The 20,375-nt window shown below is 40.6% G+C and overlaps 1 protein-coding gene across 27 annotated transcripts in view; it reads right to left on the bottom strand.

Moving 5' to 3' along the window:
• Positions 1–20,375, bottom strand: part of AOPEP (aminopeptidase O (putative)) — a 412,311-nt gene that overhangs the window by 377,575 nt on the left and 14,361 nt on the right. For 16 of the 27 annotated variants that reach the window (XR_012668547.1, XR_012668548.1, XM_075128662.1 and 13 more), the window contains 2 exons: positions 11,691–11,759; positions 9,043–9,098 (listed from right to left, as the gene is read on the bottom strand). The exons of 3 other annotated variants lie outside the window; for them this stretch is intronic. The gene's annotated coding sequence lies outside the window, so the exon portion shown is untranslated. Of the gene's footprint in view, positions 1–1,058; positions 1,090–9,042; positions 9,099–11,690; positions 11,760–15,518; positions 15,712–18,313; positions 18,390–20,375 lie in introns of all 27 variants that reach the window. 8 more of the 27 variants (XM_048851219.2, XM_048851204.2, XM_075128657.1 and 5 more) reach the window with 5 other exon arrangements.

Genomic DNA, 20,375 nt, shown 5'->3' on the forward strand with positions numbered 1-20,375 from the left:
CATCCTTGCTCATAAATTTGGCCCAGGGGTTCAGGTGGTGTTCAGTAATTAATGCTTAGGGCCCTACCAAATTCACAGTTATAGGATTTTAAAAATTATAAATTTCATTATTTCAGCTATTTAAATCTGAAATTTCACAGAGTTGTCATTGTAGGGGTCCTGACCCAAAAAGGAGATGTGGGGGGTTCGAGGTTATTGTAGGAGGGATTGTAGTACTGCCACCCTTACTTCTGTGCTGCTGCTGGTGGTGGCGCTGGGCGGCCAGAGAATGGCGGCAGCTGGCCAGGAGCCCACTCAGAAGGCAGTGCCGCCACCAGCAGCAGCGCAGAAGTAAGGCTGGCATGGTATGGTATTGTCACCCTTACTTCTGTGCTGCTGCTGGCGCGGCACTGCCTTCAAAGTTGTGTGCCCAGCCAACAACCACCGCTCTCCAGCTGCCCAACTCTGAAGGCAGTGCTGAAGTAAGGGTGGCAATACCGCAACCCCCTAAAATAATCTTGCGACCCCCGCCCCGGCAACTCCCTTTTGGGTCAGGACTCCCAATTTGAGAAACGCTGGTCTCCCCCGTGAAATCTGTATAGTATAGGGTAAAAGCACACGAGAGACCAGATTTCACAGTCTGACACGCATTTTTCATGGCCATGAATTTGGTAGGGCCACATTAATGACACAGACAAGTATCATTTACATATAAGCAGTACAAAATGCTCACAGAATTTACTATTGATTGCAGTAACCCGAAGAAGGGCTCTGTGTAAGCTCAAAAGATTGTCTCTTTCACCAACAGAAGTTGGCTCGGTAAAAGATATTACCTCCTGTCCCATAGATTTTACTAGTCCATTCAGGGATGTAACACAAAATTGTATATACTTGACTATTAACTACATGCTGAAGTTTTAAAATTTGGACACATATTTAGAATTTTTACACGTACAAATGAACATGGGACTTTGTTGGGAGATTTTTACATGCCTCAGTCATGCCAGGAAATAAAATTATCAACCAATGACTAGAAGAGGTTAAAAAGTATTTTGAATAATGATGTTACTGAACATTACCTGACAACCTTTGGCATATTTCTAGGTTGTACTTCAGCAGCAGAAAAAAAGAAAAAAGAAAAATTTTTAATTTAAAATTTTTGTACTTTACCAAAAAATTCAGTGCACAAACAGTCCACTTTAGAGTTTGAATTAGTTCTGTTTTCACAGCACAGGGGTAAGATAAAGTGTGTTGTTCAATATAATAGTGCTATTGTATTAAGACCAGACATAGGCCAAGGGAGCAGTGTTTAAATCAGATTAAGGTTAGGTTAGGCTTCATGTTTGAATTTTGGTAAAACAGGTTATCATCACATGCTTAAATCAATAATATGGATCAAATTCAGTCCTCGTGTAATTAAATGCAACTCCCACTGACTTCAGTTGAAAGCTCCAAATATCTGCTACACCTAGTCTGAATCTAGTCTTGTAGCCCTCATAGTATTGAGTTTTCAGCTGAAAATACCACTGTAGAATCCTAAGAACCAGTTTGACACATAGTCGTTCAAAAATAAGTGTTTGTCATAATTCTAAGCCAAAGTGTTGCTGGTGCCCACCTGCTATAATATGTACTCTCTTATCCTTCTGCTTTTTCCTATAAGCAATCACATTGTGATAAGTTCATTATTTTCCTTTTTCCCTTACATCTTTAATGTAAATTAAATTTCTCCAAAATAAGCACTGTAGATGGAATAGAACAACTCCTTCATTAATCCATGACATTGCTGATGTGAATTTAAGCAGAGCCTCTGGAGGACAAGGCACAGGGTTAAAAACTGTTATCCCATTACAACTCCATTAACCTGTCACATATTTTCTTCTTTATTTCCTTTCCTGTCATTTTTGATGAGTAGCAAGGTGTTTCTGTGTAAACAGAAGATAGCTGTCTTCTCTCTAATTATTCATCATACCTGATTTGGGAAGCATCAAAATCTACGCTTTGTGTGCCCCATCTTTTTCCTCATATAGAATGACACATATGAGAAAGGAAAAGTTACTGAAAAAAGATGGGGGATTATTATTTTTTTGGTAACATATTCCCACCAGTTTCACAGGGATGGAGGCTTCCTGGCAGGGGAAACGGAGAGGCTGCATCGGTTGGGGACAGTCAGGAAGCAGAGACCTGTGTCATGTTATGGTTCCTCAACCAGACCTACAAAGCAATTTTCATTCCAGATTCTCCCCCAACACATCTGGTGGCATAGTTAGCTACTGTGCCCCCCAATACTATCCTTTGCATGGAGAATTAATGCTAGTCCGCACCACTTTAACGTCTGCAGTTAATTAATGCAGACCTTTATGTCATAGTGGACTTTAGATACCTTTGCAGGGAGCATGCTGTATAGGCTGGCTGCTTCTCCTCTAGATACCTGCTTTTACTCACTGAGTCCCCCAACATACCACACGCATGTGAAGCCATATTATGAACCCCTTATTCCCACTTGTGAGTCGTTTGCATTGACGTCAATAGGATTATTCCTGGAAGTTGCTGCTCACTATTGGGAATAAAGAGTTCACAGCCTGGTCAATAGAGAAGTGCATCTTGCAAAGCTGCCACTCCCTTTGTTTTGCCCCCATTCAGCTCTCTTTTTTATATATTATAGCTACCTTCCAGCCCTGATATTCTATGATTCTATGATTCTAAGCATTGTGGCTTATATCACAGTTATTTGTATGCCACTGTTTTGGTTTTTTTTACACATTTAATCATATGACCTTATTTTCGTGCCTGTGAACTTCCTTTCCCTTATTGACCCTGTAGTCTATTTTTTATCTGTCTCTATCATTTGTTATATTATGTTTCCATGTAAGCCCCAAACCTACAATGTGATTCAAGGAGGTGGATTTCTGCGTCTGTTCAGTCTTGTTGACCTTAATGGGATTCCACATGTGTGTGAAGATTCATCTGTATGGATCAGATTGCAGGATCAGGGCCTAGATTGTAAACTCTCTGGGACAGGGAACCATCTTCTTTACATTCTGTTAGGCACCTGGTACACAAATATAATGGCACAGCAGATTTTTTTTAAAATCACTGAATTTGAGCAGCCAAAAGGAGATTAATGAAAAAGTTTCTAATTATGTAATAGCATCTTTGTAATTGCTAATGACAGGGAAAGGAATATAGAAAAAGTAAATAGTTCGGGAGATTTGGTTAATAAAACTTTGTGGAAATCTTACCTGAGAGTTGCAATGGATTTTTTAAAGGATTTCTGAAAAAAATTTAGTCTTTTGCCCATTCCTGGAGATGTAATTGGCAGACACAGTTTGAATAAGGAATGTCTGAATGCCCATTATAATTCAAAGAGGTAATGATGAATTGGTTCTCTTAGCTTTCATTTTCTTGTGTCACTGCTTATAGGAAGTACACTTCTTGCTTGACACATGCTTATTATTTCTGATCAACTGCAGCAAGAATGGAATGGGGTCTTGGAGACAGAACTCTGAACAATGTCAAACTGGCACGTTAAGCAGCTGCACCAGAGGGCTGCAGATAAATGTTTTCACTAGAGAATGATTCAATTACTCAGCCTGTGGTGAGCAATGTTGATGTGAAGTAAACTTGAGTTAATGGCTGTGATCTTAATTTTTAACCCTTCTACTTCTCTCTTCCATAAAGACCATTGCAGAGGGAATAAGAGTATAAAACAAGGTGCACTAGGAGTTAAATGGATTACAGAATAGAGATAAGTGATCATTCTGAATATCACTCAACTGCATTACTGTAAAAATGAAGGCAATATTTGCACAGAGATTTACCGTAGCTCTTTAAAATTTTATGACTGACTATGCAGTCCTTGTTGTGCATTCCCAGGATTAACTGATCAGCTATGGGGATGTTCTTAGAATTTCATATCCTGACCTTTTGACTTTCACAATTGTATCAGAATAAAGAAAACTGGCATTTGCGCAATAACGGGCAATAATTGTTGCCGCCAATATTTTTCCTTTTTAATTTCACTAAAAGATTAAATGTGAAACTGGCTGCTCAGGGTCAATCATGGTCAATCATGCTATGAACTATAGATTTTATGTTACTAGAGAATGTGGATAGAGCTTTTTGCCACTAATTTACTGTCCTGACTTTAATTTAGGAATGTAAAGTTAAACAAACAAAATCTAAGCCTCCCCCAACCACTTTTTTTTTTTAAGTCTATAACTGTTCCATTACTAATCATTCTATTCTGGTATTCGGGTTCTTATACCAATCCCATCACTGTGGTAACCATCAACTGCTGCACTCTAATACAGAAATTTCAAAAGGGATTTTGAAACCTTCAGTGTTATATACTCCTGATTTTGGGGGGGTGGGTGGGGGGAAAGTCTTAACATGTGCACATAAGAAAAAGTTGCAGTGTCTATAACATAGTAGATCTTTAAACAGAATATTTTGGATTTGTAAATTACACATTAATCCATGGCAGATAATGCTAGCTGCCATTTCCATGTAGTCTTTGTCCTTTTTATGTAATTAACAAGCATACAGACATCAGATGTTAACCCTTTCCTAGCTGGTTCTTCAGCACAGGTGCAGGAAAAACCAACCACGATTCCACTTCATTTTGTTTCATTGAAATCAATGGACAATTAAAAAATTCAAGAAAAATGAAGATGTTAAAATAGCATCTCTTAATCCTCCAGAGTTCTACTCCCTGTTTCTATGCACAGTCTATTTGCTTACTTTTCTAAGTAAAATGAGTTTTCACTGCTTTTCATTCTTAGCACTGCACACAATTCTGCTCTGGGCGAATGAGCTGGCATCTTTTTTGGCATGTACAATTCACAGAATTGATAACTAAGTTCCAGCTGTGGAATCTTGATCATTGGTGATGATCCAGAATTAAAAAGAACCCAGCCAGACCTCTAGAGTCCAGGTTGAAATTTCCAGGGCAGATAGTTTAAAAATATTTTTTGAAACAGAATCAAGAGACAAAACTGGAAACCCAGAAGACTTATTTTTTTTATGCTGTGTTACTTTTCAGAGTACAGCTGTAATTTCAGTCTTATGTTGCCTGGTACATTTAACAGAACAGCTCTTTAATCATCAATCAAAGTCATGGCATGTCAGTAGCAAGGCTGTAATTAATAAACTATTCCACTAATGGATATTTGGGGGGTAGATAGGAGGGGGTGTAGGCCACCCAAATAGCATGGAGAAGTTGGATATCATTAGAGGACATAAATTAGGTATTTTTTCCACAAACCACTTGCCTCTCCAACTTTGTCTAAAAGTGCTCTGCAGTTCTCTCTGAGTCACAAGAGAGCACCAGTCATGTAGGCTGGCTGAATAGAAAGTGTTCCTACTATTTATGCATTTTCCTTTTGTCTGTGTGCTTGATTTTCCTACCCCTTAAAGACTTCTCCTGTCAGGCACAGTTCTTTCATTCTAGTCTGCAGGGAAGCTGGAGATACAGAACCATTTTGTAACGCAGCCTGAAAAGTAATTCTCTACACCTCACATTACTGTGCAGCCTCCCTTAAAGGAGTAAGCATGTACTGCATTCCCACTACTTCCCATCCAAGCAAGTGAGCAAGGAATGGTTGGAACGAAGACTCTACACCTCAGTATGCCAGCCTGCACTGGTAAGATGGCACACATCAGGTTACTCATTCCTAACATTGTGTCGCTGTGAGGAATCGTCCTCTTCTGCTCCTGGAGCAGTGAAGCTATGCACCACTCATTACGGAAGGCAGACTGTTAAAGCATAAGCTAGCCCATAAGTAGCAGTTAGGGGCAAATTTTTCCAAGGAGGGAACAACATTATGCTTGCAAAAACGATTATAGCCTCTGCTTCTGCAAGAATCTGCATTTGCACAAAAAATCAGACAATAACATGTGCAAACTGACACTTATGAATGTAATTGCTCATTTTGCATATTAAAAAGAGCCTACTTGTGCATGCTAACGTGTGTGCACATGCGAGCTAGTGAAGAGGAGACTGCAAACAGGGAAGTTTGAGAGGGGAAGAATGAGATCCCCCTGCTGAATGAATACGATGCAAGTAGTAATCTCGGAGTGAGTGAGTTTGTTTGGCTGTTTGTGTTTTCCTCTCTCTTAGTCTGAGGTTATTTAAAGTTACAGGGTCAGTTGGGATAGTGTTTTTGTGGACTGTTTGAGCCTTTGTTCCCTGGATCATCCTTAATCACCCTCCCTCTGTGTGATTGAACGAAAGGGTAGGACCTACCTAGGAGAAAAGGCCTTAAAAGCCAGAGGCTACACCACCAAGGGGACTGCACAAACAGGGGACTGCAAACAGGGAAGTTTGTAAGGGGGAATAGTAATATAATTGCTATGGTTATGAAGGGCTACATTGCGAGTGCCAACACTGCTCCTGTCTCCTCCACCTGTATCCAGACAGAGAACTTGACCATGGATACCTCTACCCAGATCCCAGGGTAGATTTGTAGAGACTGTGGCCTGCATTTCCCACTCAGAAAGCCAGACTGTGGGGACTATCCATTGTGAAAGGTGTCTGCTGGTGGAATCTCTCAAGAAGCAGGTGGCAGAGCTACAGGAGGAGGTGGCAAGGCTGAGGAGCATCCAGCTAGAGAGGACTGTGCTATCAGGGATTCATTGACAGTACTGACAGACATCCAAGGCTGAGGAAGCTATCCAGCTAGAGAAGACTGCTGTTATGCCACTGAGGGAGGAGGATATGGCTCTGTCACAGGGCGGACAATGGCTGCTGGTTACTTCTGGCATCAGGCAGTGCTCCACCCCTACTCCCAACCCACCCACCATAGTGATGAAGAACCATTATGCTGCCCTGGCAACAAGCAATGAGGAATTGCCCCCAAAGGTGGAGGAGAAGAAGCCACATACCCCCAAGGCTGGGATGATCACAGCCACCACTCCCAGAAGGAAACATAGGATAGTGGTGGTGAGTGATTCTCTTCTGAGGGGGACGGAGGCACCCATCTGTCGGTCTGACATGGCATCTCGGGAGGTGTGTTGCCTGCCGGGGCCCATATCCAAGATGTTATGGAGGGATTGTCAAGGATCATCCAGCCCTCTGACTGCTACCCCATGCTACTCATTCATGGGGCACTAGTGATACTGTGAGGTATGTCCCTGAGCAGATTAGAAGTGACTATAGGACTCTCGAAGTAAGGGTGAAGGAGTTTGTGGTACAGGTGGTGGTCTTTTCGATCCTTCCAGTCCCGGGTAGGAGCCCAGACAGAGACAGATGTAGCCAGGCATTCATCTCCAAGATGCAAGGATGGTATCGCCAGGAGGGCTTTGGCCTCCTTGACCATGGGATACTGTTCCGGGAAGGACTGCTAAGGAGAGATGGGGCCCACCTATCAAGGAAGGGGAAGAGCATATTTGGATACAGACTGGCTAACCTTGTGAAGAGGGCTTTAAACTAGGTTCGGTGAGGGCAGGTGACAAAATCTTACAGGCAAATCAAAAACATGGAAACCTGGGAGAAGGGTCAGAATCTGGGAGGAGCATGGGCCATTATAGCAGGGATAAGGGAGAGACAAGAGAGAACACAGAGGGGAAATCAAATCAGTATCTTAGATGTCTGCATACTAATGCGAGAAGTATGGAGAATAAGCAGAACGAACTTGAAATGCTAGTTAATAAACACAACTATGACATAGTTGGCATCACAGAGACTTGGTAGGATAATACACATGACTGGAACATTGGTATAGACTGGTACAGCTTACTCAGGATGGACAGGCAGGAGAAAAAGAGAGGAGGTGTTGGTGTGCCTTATATATTAAAATTGTATACACTTGGATTGAGGCTGAGATGGAAATACTTGTTGAAAGTCTCTGAGTAAGGATAAATGTGGTAAAAACAAAGGTGATGTCATAGTAGGGGTCTACTACAGACCACCTAACCAGGAAGAAGAGGTGGATGAGGCTTTTTTTAAACAAAATCATCCAAAGCACAGGACTTGGTGGTGATGGCAGACTTCAACTACCCAGACATCTGCTGGGGAAATAATACAGCAGAGCACATATTATCCAACAAGTTCTTGGAATGTATTGGAGACAATTTTTTATTTCAGAAGGTGGAGAAAACTAATAGGGGAGAGGCTGTTTTAGATTTGATTTTGACAAACAGGGAGGAACCGGTTGAGAATTTGAAAGTGGAAGGCAGCTGAGGTGAAAGTGATCATGAACTGGTAGAGTTTACGATCCTAAGGAATGGTAGGAGGGAATGCAGAACAATAAAATCAATGGATTTCAAGAAGGCAGACTTTAGCAAACTTGGGGAATTGGTAAGTAAGATCCCATGGGAAGGAAATCTAAGGGGAAAAATAGTTCAAGACAGTTGGCAGTTTTTCAAAGAGACGTTATTAAGGGCACAAGAGCCAACAATCCCACTGTGTGGGAAAAAAAAGAAGTATGGCATGAGACCACCCTGGCTTAACCAGGAGATCTTCAATGATCTGAAACTCAAAAAAGAGTCCTACAAAAAAGTGGAAACTAGATCAAATTACAAAGGATGAATATAAACAAATAACACAAGGATATAGGAATGAAATTAGAAAGGCCAAGGCACAAAACTAGGGATATAAAGAGTAACAAGAAAACATTCTACAAATACATTAGAAGCAAGAGAAAGACCAAGGATAGGGTACACCCATTACTCAATGAGGCGGGAAAAACAGTAACAGAAAAAATGAGGAAATGGCAGAAGTGCTAAATGATTTTTTTGTTTCGGTTTTCACCAAGAAGGCTGGTGGTGATTGAATGTCTAACATAGTGAATGCCAGTGAAAATTAGGTAGAATCAGAGGCTAAAATAGGGAAAGAACAAGTTAAAAATTACTTAGACAAGTTAGACATCTTCAAGTCACCTGATGAAATACATCCTAGAATACTCAAGGAGCTGACTGAGGAGATATCTGAGCTATTAGCAATCATCTCTGAAGAGTCATGGAAGGCAGGAGAGATTCCAGAGGACTGGAAAAGGGCAAATATAGTGGTTATCTGTAAAAAGGGAAATAAGGACAACCCGGGGAATTACAGACCAGTCATCTTACCTTCAGTACCCAGGAAGATAATGGAGCAAATAATTCAGCAATCAATTTGCAAATACCTAGAAAATAATAAGTTGATAACTAATAGTCAGCATAGATTTGTCAAGAGCAAATCTTGTCAAACCAACCTAATAGCTTTCTTTGACAGGGTAACAAGCCTTGTGGATGGGGGGGGGGAAGCAGTACATGTGATATATCTCGACCTAGTTAGGCTTTTAATACTGTCTTACATGACCATCTCATAAACAAACTAGGGAAATACAACCTAGATGGAGCTACTATAAAGTGGGTCCATAACTGGTTGGAAAACTCTTCCCAGAGAGTAGTTATCAGTGGTTCACAGTCAAGCTGGAAGGGCATATCGAGTAGGGTCCCGCAGGTTCTGTTCAGTATCTTCATTGATGATTTAGATACTGACATAGAGAGTACATATAAAGTTTGCAAATGATACCAAGTTGGGAGGGGTTCCAGGTGTTATGGAGGATAGGATTAAAATTCAAAATGATCTGAACAAACTTGATAAATGGTCTGAAGTAAATGGGATGAAATTAAATAAGGACAAAGGCAAACTACTCCACTTAGCAAGGAACAATCATATACAAAATGGGAAATGACTACCTATGAAGGAGTACTGCAGAAAGGGATCTTGGGGTCGTAGTGGATCACAAGCTAAATATGGGTCAACAGTGTAACACTTGCAAAAAAAAAAAAAAGGCAAACATCATTCTAAGGTGTATTAGCAGGAGTGTTGTAAGCAAGACACGAGAATTCTTGCAGTCTACTCTGTGCTGATTAGACCTCAACTGGAGTATTGTGTCCAATTCTGCGTGTGACATTTCAGGAAAAATGTGGACAAATTGGAGAAAGTCCAGAGAAGAAGCAACAAAAATGATTAAAGGTCTAGAAAACATGACCTATGAGGGAAGATTGAAAAAACTGGATTTGTTCAGTCTGGAGAAAAAAAGAGGTCTGAGAGGGGACACGATAACCGTTTTCAAGTACATAAAAGGTTGTTACAAGCAGGAGGGAGAAAATTTGTTCTCATTAACCTCTGAGGATAGGATGAGAAGCAATGGACTTAAATTGCAGCAAGGGTGGTTTAGGTTGGACATGAGGAAAAATTTCCTGTCAGGGTGCTTAAGCACTGGAATAAATTGCCTAGGCAGATTGTGGAATCTCCATCCCTGGAGATTTTTAAGAGCAGGTTAGACAACACCTGCCAGGGATGGTCTAGTTATTACATAGTCCTGCCATGAGTGCAGGGGTCTGGACTAGATAACCTCTCAAGGTCCCTTCCAGTCCTACGATTCTATGATTCAACAAGTAACAGATTGAGTGAGTATTGTCCTACTCGTACCAAAATAGTTTTGATAGTTACCAAAACTCAGATCCACAAAACAAAGTCTTAAGTTTTCAAACTTGAATGCCTACAGTTAAGTACCTAAATCCATATGCAGGGACATACATAGGGGGCCACTACTGAAAATGAAGCCTGAAGTTTGCTGTGGAAGCTTCAAAATTCTAATAATTTTTGAGAGGTTATATATTAGCACACTAATAGTATGAGAAATACACTCTTCTCTGCCTTGTGAGAGTGCCTTTCTAGTACCATGTTTGTGGGTCCTTCCTCTTCCTTTCCATCTCTATTAAAATCCCTCACATAGCCCTAATATCAGACAACCAAAGACCTTGTCCCTTCTCGGACACTGTAGTGGCTTGGACTGATTCCGCCCTATCAGCCTCGGAGGGAGGCCACTCCACCTCTCCATGCCACCTACTGGCTGATGGCCAATTGACAAGGAATTAGCATGGTATGTGCCAATGGGGCAGAACAGGGCAATTATCAGTCTTCAACCCAGCTGTATCTTTGGAGCAGACGGTGTCAGGCTCAAGCCCTTTGGGCAGGGCAGAGCAACTGCAGTCTATGGCCCACCTCCCTGGGTAGGGCAAACAGCAAACAAATGGAGGCCATCTGGCCTAAAGTGGGTAGGCTGCCACCCAGGAGTGGGGCTGGCAGCAGAGGGTAGGAGGACCCAGGCCCAACCTACTCCACCAAGTCCCAGCCCAAAGCCCTACCAGTGGCGAGTAATCCTCCCCTGGGTTAGCAGGGATCCTCCCAAAACACACCAACTCTGGATTCAGCAAACACAACCAGACTAATGTCTGGTTTCTCTGGGCTACTTCCTATTGCTATCTGTTCGAAGGGCTTCGCCGCTCACGGGCCCTCAGGCTCCTCAGGGTACTCGGCAGCTCCTTGGGGAATTCCTCCGGGGCAGGGTTGGTCCCTGACTCAAGGGCCTGCAGCAAGGCAGAGACATCCAACTCCTTCCTGGGCTCTCCCTCAACTGAGCTAGAGGCCTCGCATCTTATACTTCCTGTTCCACAGCCTCTGCTTCTGGTGCAAAGGGGGGCCCTAACCTGGCTCAAGGGCCTGCAGCAAGGCAGAGACATCCAACTCCTTCCTGGGCTCTCCCTCAACTGAGCTAGAGGCCTCGCATCTTATACTTCCTGTTCCACAGCCTCTGCTTCTGGTGCAAAGGGGGGCCCTAACCTGGCTGCATCCACCAGAGGGCAGGGAGTGATTCCTCTCTGTCAGCGTGAGAGGGAGGCCACATCGCCTAGCTACAGACACAGTTCCTGAATTCAAGTACCTGGTTGTTTAGGTTCTGTGGTCGTCTCTCTCTGCTCCTTGGTTCACAGCATGAAAGAGCAGCTGGGACCTGCAATGGAAAGAGGTGGCTCATAGTGGGAGCACAGTGTGGGAAAGGAGAAGTGTTCATGGAGGTAAGAGAAGTGGAGCTAGGTTAGGACTTGCTTTAGACAAGAGTCCTGAGGTGGCCAAGCCTCCAAGCACCAGAAATCCTCCCTGCTCCTGCCATGGCACCATCAAGTGACCACCAAACCAACCCATAAAACGGGCCTTCCACGGAATCAGTGTCACAGACAGCATTAAAATTTGAGAATGCCTGGCTTCCAGTCCTATCCTCAGACTCTCTCACCCTGAATGAAAAGGCTTACAGCGTCACCCTGTTCTTCATGCCACTTTGCAGTATTTCAGCTAGCAAGAGTAGTATAAAATCCATTCAAGCAAGAGTAGTACAGTGGAGAGCAAAGGCACACATGTTAAATATCTGTACAATGTATGTAAAGTCAGAACACCCAGATTTGCTGACAAGCTGATTTATTTTCCAGCAGTACATATGATCTGTAGTAATGGGATATTACTGCAGCAAAGTTCATTTACTTAAAGTAAAATAACCACAGCCCACACCTATTCAGAAATTCTGTACTAATTCAGACAGGCCTTTATGTGCTGAACTTGTATTCTCTGGCACCACTGTTAATATTTAAAGGGATTTAAATGCATGCCATTAGTAAAAATGAAGAGATTACTGGTGAAATAAGAACATGAAGCAGCAGAGACCTTTCCTGATTCCAAAACAACTGACTTTAGATTGTAGACAAGAAAAGACCGTATTTGTGAAAAAAAAATTAGCTAAATATGAGAAAAAAATTGTTTTGCTTTAAATATATAATTAAGTATTCATAGAATGGCAAGTATCCAAAAAATCACTCAGAGCAGTTTTCCATCCCCTCTGCAGCCTGTGGCTTGCTTGCACTTTTTGTCCTTACGGGGAATGGTAGGAAGTCAAGAAGTTTATCAGCCACTTATTTTTCTTATTCCTTTCTAGCCTCAAATATTAATTAGGCCCTATCTATACTAGAACATAATAATGGCCATACTGGGTCAGATCAAAGATCCATCTAGCCCAGTATCCTGTCTTCTGACAGTGGCCAATGCCAGGCACCCCAGAGGGCATGAACAGAACAGTTAATCATCAAGTCATCCATCCCGTCACTCATTCCCAGCTTCTGGCAAACAGAGGCTAGGGACATCATCCCTGCCCATCCTGGCTAATAGCTATTGATGGACCTATCCTCCAGGAACTTATCTAATTCTTTTTTGAACGCTGTTATAGTCTTGGCCTTCACAACATTCTCTGGCAAGGAGTTCCACAGGTTGACTGTGTGTTGTGTGAAAAAAATACTTCCTTTTGTTTGTTTTAAACCTGCTGCCTATTAATTTCATTTGGTGTCCCCTAGTTCTTGTGTTATAAGAAGGAATAAATAACACTTCCTTATTTACTTTCTCCACACCAGTCATGATTTTATAGACGTCTATTATATCCCCCCTTAGTTGTCTCTTTTCCAAGCTGAAAAGTCTCACTCTTATTAATAGCTCCTCATATGGAAGCCATTCCATACCCCTAATAATTTTTCTTGCCCTTTACTGAACCATTTCCAATTCCAACATATCTTTTTTGAGATGAGGTGTCCACATCTGCACGCAGTATTCAAGATGTGGGTGTACCACGGATTTATATAGATGCAATATAGTATTTTCCGTCTTATCTATCCCTTTCTTAATGATTCCCCACATTCTGTTTGCTTTTTTTGACTACTGCTGCTCACTGAATGGATGTTTTCAGAGAACTATCCACAGTGACTCCTAAATCTCTTTCTTGAGCGGTAACAGCTAATTTAGACCCCATCATTTTATATGTATAGTTGTGATTATGTTTTCCAATTTGAATTACTTTGCATTTATCAACACTGAATTTCATCTGCCAATTTGTTGCCCAGTCACCCAGTTTTGTGAGATCCTTCTGTAGCTCTTCGCAGTCTGCTTGGGTCTTAACTATCTTGTAGAAAAGTTGCACTCGTTTAACCAGATCAATTTAAAATCAGTTTAGTGAAAAAACATAATGTAAATGCTCTGAAGGCTTGTCTACACTCGGACATTTACCAAAATAATTATTCCAGAATAGTTATTTTGGTAAATATCCAAGTGGAGACAAGCCCTAAATTTAACCCTTGCTTAAATTTTTTTAGCTTGCAGTAGTCAACCTCAGGTTGCCCATGACCAGCTAACACCATTTAATGAGTGTTAAGATGCATCTACAGTAGCTGCTAAGTAGTGTTTAAAATTTTATTGACTAACTCAAGTTTTAGACACACTGAGAGCCTCAAAGACATTGTTTTAGGCTATCTGCAGATTCAGGAAGATGACAGTGCATTAGTTAACATTCAGGTGACATTTTCAAGGTTTTCTTTGCAACCAAAAAGGCTAGACCCCCACCCCTTTTTTTATTTAAGTGAAAACCTAGATTCTCAAGCAAAATTCTGCAGCAAGGGACAGATTCTATAAGTGTGGAACTACACAAAACACACGATCCTGAACATAGGTAAACAGATCACACAGTGTCCAGCACAAGACAACCACATACACTAAAGACCAAGTCTTGCCCTCCTTCCTCATGGAACATATAAAAAGATTGACTGCACTATGTGGTTCCACTTTTGTGGGAAGGGGAACAGGCTGCTCAATGGAGCCCAGCAAATCCACACATATTTGCAGATCGGATGCAGATACAAATTTTGTATCTGCACACTGCACTTCTGCAGCCTATGTGCACCTATCATCACCTAAATGAATACCAGAGGACGGTCCAACTGGGGCAATATGCAAAGGGTGGGCTTGGCAGCAGGCCTGGCAAGAAGAGAGGGTGTAACAAGGAGATCCATGACTATGTGGATCCATACATCCCTATCTCCCTGTATAGGGGGGCACAGTGACGACTGAAGCTACTGCCTATAACTGCAGTAGAGGCACAGATGTGCTGGGTTGCCACTGCTTTGGAGACCTCGGCCTGAAACTCAAAGAAAATCCCTGAGCAAAATCCACCTAAGCACAATGTGTGCCAAAGTGGTAAGATTAATGACATTTCATCACCATTTTCTGGAAACACACTGAGAACCTAAGAGCCATTGTTTTAGGCTGTTTCTGAGAAAGCTAAAGTGGAAAGTTTAATGCCACTACATCACCATCTTTTGCAAAGTGTGGGAGCATAATAAGAATCCAATAAAAGAAGAAGAGGGAACGGAAGAGTGAGTACAATGAATAAAGTGTTATTCGGAAGTACAAATGGTTCCATTTCAACAAAAGAAATAACAGTTTAAAAAACATTTCTCTGTACTGAACAGGCACATGTCATTCACAGTTTTCAGATTAGTACATCTACTAGAGGAAGGAATCTGCCATGTATCAATTTACGTCACTGATATGCTTGAATTGTTACTCCTGTCTCTAAATTAAATGTTCATAAGGGAACAAACATTTTACAGGGCTAGATGGTCCACAACTAGGGATTCTAGGAATTACAGTAATACAAATAAATAAAATAATAATAATAAGTTTCAGAGTAGCAGCTGTGTTAGTCTGTATTCACAAAAAGAAAAGGAGTACTTGTGGCACCTTAGAGACTAACAAATTTATTTGAGCATAAGCTTTTGTGAGCTACAGCTCACTTCATCAGATGCATCCGATGAAGTGAGCTGTAGCTCACGAAAACTTATGCTCAAATAAATTTGTTAGTCTCTAAGGTGCCAATAATAATAATGTTCACTCTTCCACTTACTTGGACCACCATGTATTAAAGAAGTCTCCAGTGCACAGGGTTTGATAACTCTTTTGAGGAAAAAGAAAAATGTGGATGCTTGGAACAGTCTTGTGTGCCTGGCAAATGATTGCTGGTGTACTGTTATGCGAAACTTGGAACAAACGAGCACTGCCATCTGGTGGTAAACTTGTGCACCCAAGCGATTCTATAACTGAAAGGAAAATCAAGACTTTAAATTGAAGAGATTTTGTTTAAATAGAAATGCCTATAACTAAACACCAAATTTAATTTTTCATACATTATAGTTTTTAAATGATTTTATCACAGTCCTTAGTGAAATTGTGTCCTATTCTTTGATGGGAAGAACTTCATATTAGCACTGAGTGGAGCTGGAGGAGCAGGAGAAAATCTATATGATTAGCAGACTCCTCTTTTTTAAAGAGGTGTGTGTATCATCTGGGAAATGTGCTGAGTTTTACAGATACTTCAGGTCAAACTTTGCCCTGAAGCACACCCCATGCAATCCTATTCCATAGAGCTGCACAGGGGTGTAACTAAGGTCAGAATCTGGCCCACAGTCTTCATAATGATAACTTTATAAAGTGAGAGAATAGCTTTAAGATCTACATATAACAACCACCATAAGTGCTGGATGTCTGATGTTGGCTTATTCAATGTGTCCAGCCATTGTGATAGCCATTATGTAAATTAATGAAATATTTCAACTACAGATGGAGAAATTGAAACCCTGGCTTCCTGTTCAAAGTAATTTGCCCATGGTCTGGCAGCAAGTGTGTGACAGAAGTGAGAATAATACGCACATCTCGACTCCAAATCTTGTGCCTTACCTGTGTATCTATGCCCATGCTCGTCACTGCAGTATCTGAGTACCTTCGCTGAAGTGTGAGAGCACTAGATTGTGGTCACTATATTACCTGGTGAATTGTTCCTCATTATGTATGTTTCTCTCTTCACTGGTGAGATGTGCCCCTCACCCCGTAAGCTGTCAATGATGCCTCTCTCTTTACGAGAGCAGAATGCAATTTTTCTGTGATTTATCCAAAGGAACCATGTAACTTAAATTATGTTAAAGAAAGAAAGAAGAGGGGACAGGGGAGAGACTGTGCCACATGATGGCAGAATAGAGCTTTTAATGGTGTGGCAATACATTTCCATATATCAAAAAAAATGCATCTCCAGTTTGGTGTGTTGTGCTCTTCCAAATAATTTCTTCTTCTGACATTAACATGGTACTACATCAGTAGCAGCAGATCATATACTGGACCAGGATGGATAAAAATCAATGATTTTTTTAAAAAAAAATTTAAAAGATCGATTTTTTTTTTGATAAAATGCTTTCTGAGGAAAAAACCTAGCTAAAGATAGTTTTAATTAAGATACATTACAGCTCAAAGATATCTCATCATGGAATAGGGATTATAAATTCTAATTCTATAGTATGAGACAATATATTCATGTAATGTTTAAGAAAAGTTTTGTAAATGAGTTCCAATAGTTCATGGATTAGGGACCCAATTTTATGGGGTTCCAGAGGCTTCTGTATAGATTATTTAGGTTCATCTTTCTATCTACCCAATGGGACTCAGTACTCAGTCTAGAACAAACCATCAGAGATGCTTAGTTTTGCAGTTCTGAAACTGTGGATTTGTGTCTCCAGAGGTAACATACTTGTTAACAGCAAAAAATGTTTTAAATAAATAAATAATATATAGCGGTGAGAAATAACAGACCTCAACTCTATTGTCCCTCTGCAAATTTGTGTACACAGTCAATCCCTTACCTCTCTCTAAAAGTGCAAAGTTTCAAAAAGTGCAATGAATAGAAGATTGTTGGGGGTGGAATAGGTCTGGACAAGGAGAAGAAGTCTGGAGATAAATGTGAGAAGCAAGGGACATATACTTGTTTTGTTAAAATATTATATGTTTGCTTTTGAAGAAAAAATCCAGAATACTTAATGTTGTTTTAGTTAAATAAAACAATTTTAAATGTCTGTGTTGAACTGGAGATAGTTCACCTCTCAATGACTTCATAAATATCTGCTTCAGTTATCTTTGGTAAATGAAATAACCAAACAATCATTCATTTTGTGATATAGCTCTAAAACTAATCTGAAAAGTTTTCAAAATAAATCACTGTTTAAAAATGTATAGTGTGTACCTTCTAAAAATGAAACCTACATCTATCTCTGCGTTGTGAAGAATATGTATTAAGGTTATAACAACCAACAAAAATGCACTTTTATGTAGAAAACCATGATTAAATCGAGTCTTCCTGACTAGTGATTTAAATCAATTTAAATCTGGACCTTCTGAACAGGCCAAAGGTCATATAGAGGGTAGCATATGAAGATGGCTGCAGAACAAGCAGTCAACAAGCTGGATTTACAACCAGTTTTTCCAGCAATTTTATAAAGATATCAGTCACTACATAAAAAAAACTTGCCATTAAGGTTAATGAAATTATAAAGCTATTTATTGAGACTAGTATACATTTTTGCTCAATCAAAAAAGTATCAGGAACAGCCTAAGAATCTAAATATCTTTAGTCATATACTTTGTATGGGGTATATATTAACAAATATGCCAAGAATCAGCAAAAGGTTTCCTGCTCTTCAGAAGAAGTGGGCTTGTAGGCGCTCAGTTTCCAACCTACTTACAAGTAGAACAGATAAGCCAAATACCAGTTAGTGGTACTGTGGAGAAAGAAGCTTGAACTAGGATTTGCTGTCAAGAATATACCTAATTATTAGGTACAAAAGCCTTCTCCTACAGCGTTTTCAGACTAAGACTTACCTATACTTCACAGTTCTAAACCTTCCTGTTTCCAGTTGTCAGGGACAGTGTGCAGCAAAGATCTATTGCTTGGGGCCTGGTAAGCAATGATAGAGGATGGAGTAAGAAACAATGGGGAATCAATTTTTTTAACACAACAAAACATTTCTCTGAAGTTAACTTTTCTGGAGGATCACTTCCAATTACAATATAGCTTAGTAATAAAATGTTTGAGGTGATGTTGAGTCTCAGCTATGTGCCATATTTCCACCAGCACCTCTCCATCACAGGATCACAGGTCAGCTGAACCCCACCAGAGTTCTCTGCTAGTTGTGGAGAATAAGCCCTCCCTCCTGCAAGACAGACCACGCAGCCTGCATGAAAAGAGGAAGTGGCGGAGGTCCCAACATGCCCATAGAAAAGCAGTGGCAGTCCACTCAGAGACAACTCTTGTATGGGCATCCCCTGCCACAACAAAGAGGGGAGAAGCAATGGTGTGAGATGTGTCCAGGGGCCCAGAGTATCTTAATCCAACCTTGAGTACAATATATACTGTGGACAAGCGAGATGAACAGCCACTAAACATCGTAACATAGATAAAGATATAATCTACCATCAAATTCATACTTTAGTATTGGGAACTAGCTAATTTCCACCGTTTAAGACAGTGTAAAGTTTAAATAACTCTTGATTCTGCTCGTAAAAGAATAGCATATGTGGGGAGATGAACCACTCACAGATCCAAATGGACTAGACTATTTCTAAAGTTAATTTACTACAATAATGAAAAGCAGTTTAAATTCTCTTTTGTAAGTCACTGTCAGCAGTTTGGCAGCTGTTTTATACCCAAGCCCTGATTGCTCTAGGGGTGAACAGACTAACCAGTGCTCCACATAGAATTTTCAGTTTTTCCTAAATTTTAAAAATAAACTATCATGCAAATTTATTAATAATGAAAGCTGATAGACAGACAGATAGGAGTGAAAACCTCTGTTCACTCACATAACACAATGACAGTGTAAGATTTCCCACGAAAGTGCTTCTCTTTGCAGGATTATGAGCATAGTTTATTATACAGACTATTTATTCCCAACAATCCTCATGGTCCCATTGCCCCTGACAGCAGCCATTGTCTGGCAGCATCTTATGGGATTTGTACCTTTCTGGCCTACACATTTGTTTGAATATCCTGTGTCAGTCACCTTCTCCCTCTCACCAGCGTTCAGAAATTAATTTTCCTCAAGAATGAACTGCAGTGGCAAAGTGTCTTAAAGAAAGCAATGCTTACCTTTTAAAAGTAAGAGAAAAAGTAAAACAGATAAAACTATTAATTTATGTCTAGCCTTGAGTTTGGGTTAGAATTGCCAACCCTCCAGAACTGTCCTGGAGTCTCCAGAAATTAAAGATGAATCTTTAATTAAAGATGATGTCATGTGATGAAACCTCCAGGAATATGTCTAACCAAAACTGGCAACCTTATCTAGGTAACAGCCTAGTGAAATAGGTTAGACACTGTAGTTACAATATAGTGCCTTACATCACTGAATCACATCCTTACCTTTATGAGTTCAGAAATCTGTCAAACTCTCAGACTTTGTCTAAGCATTTCTATTTCAGAGGTCAAATATTTCCTACAGTGAGAAGAACCCAGCTCCTCTGTATCTCCCTCTGATGTTTAGGTGTTAACAACCTTTATTACCTACTGACTTCTAATCAAAGAGAAGTTCTAAAATGGATCTTGAGATTGACATCCCCTCTGCCACTGTACATTCAGTTTCATTCAATATTGAATGGAAATTAGCTTCCCTAAATAGGGTGACCAGATGTCCCGCTTTTATAGGGACAGTCCTGATTTTTGGGTCTTTTTCTTACATAGGCTCCTATTACCCCAGTCCCGATTTTTCACACTTGCTGTCAGGTCACCTGATCACTGAATAGACTGTTTTTAATCTCCTTTCAGTTAACATGTATCACTTCAAACATGTATCACCCTTTGAGTCAAGATGGGTGATCATCATCATCATGATGTTCCCATTACACCTCTGGCATTTAGGACAGTGACGAAGCTCCTCCACGCCTCTCT

Source organism: Caretta caretta, chromosome 5 (assembly GCF_965140235.1).
Source record: "Caretta caretta isolate rCarCar2 chromosome 5, rCarCar1.hap1, whole genome shotgun sequence".
Classification (NCBI taxonomy): Eukaryota; Metazoa; Chordata; order Testudines; family Cheloniidae; genus Caretta; species Caretta caretta.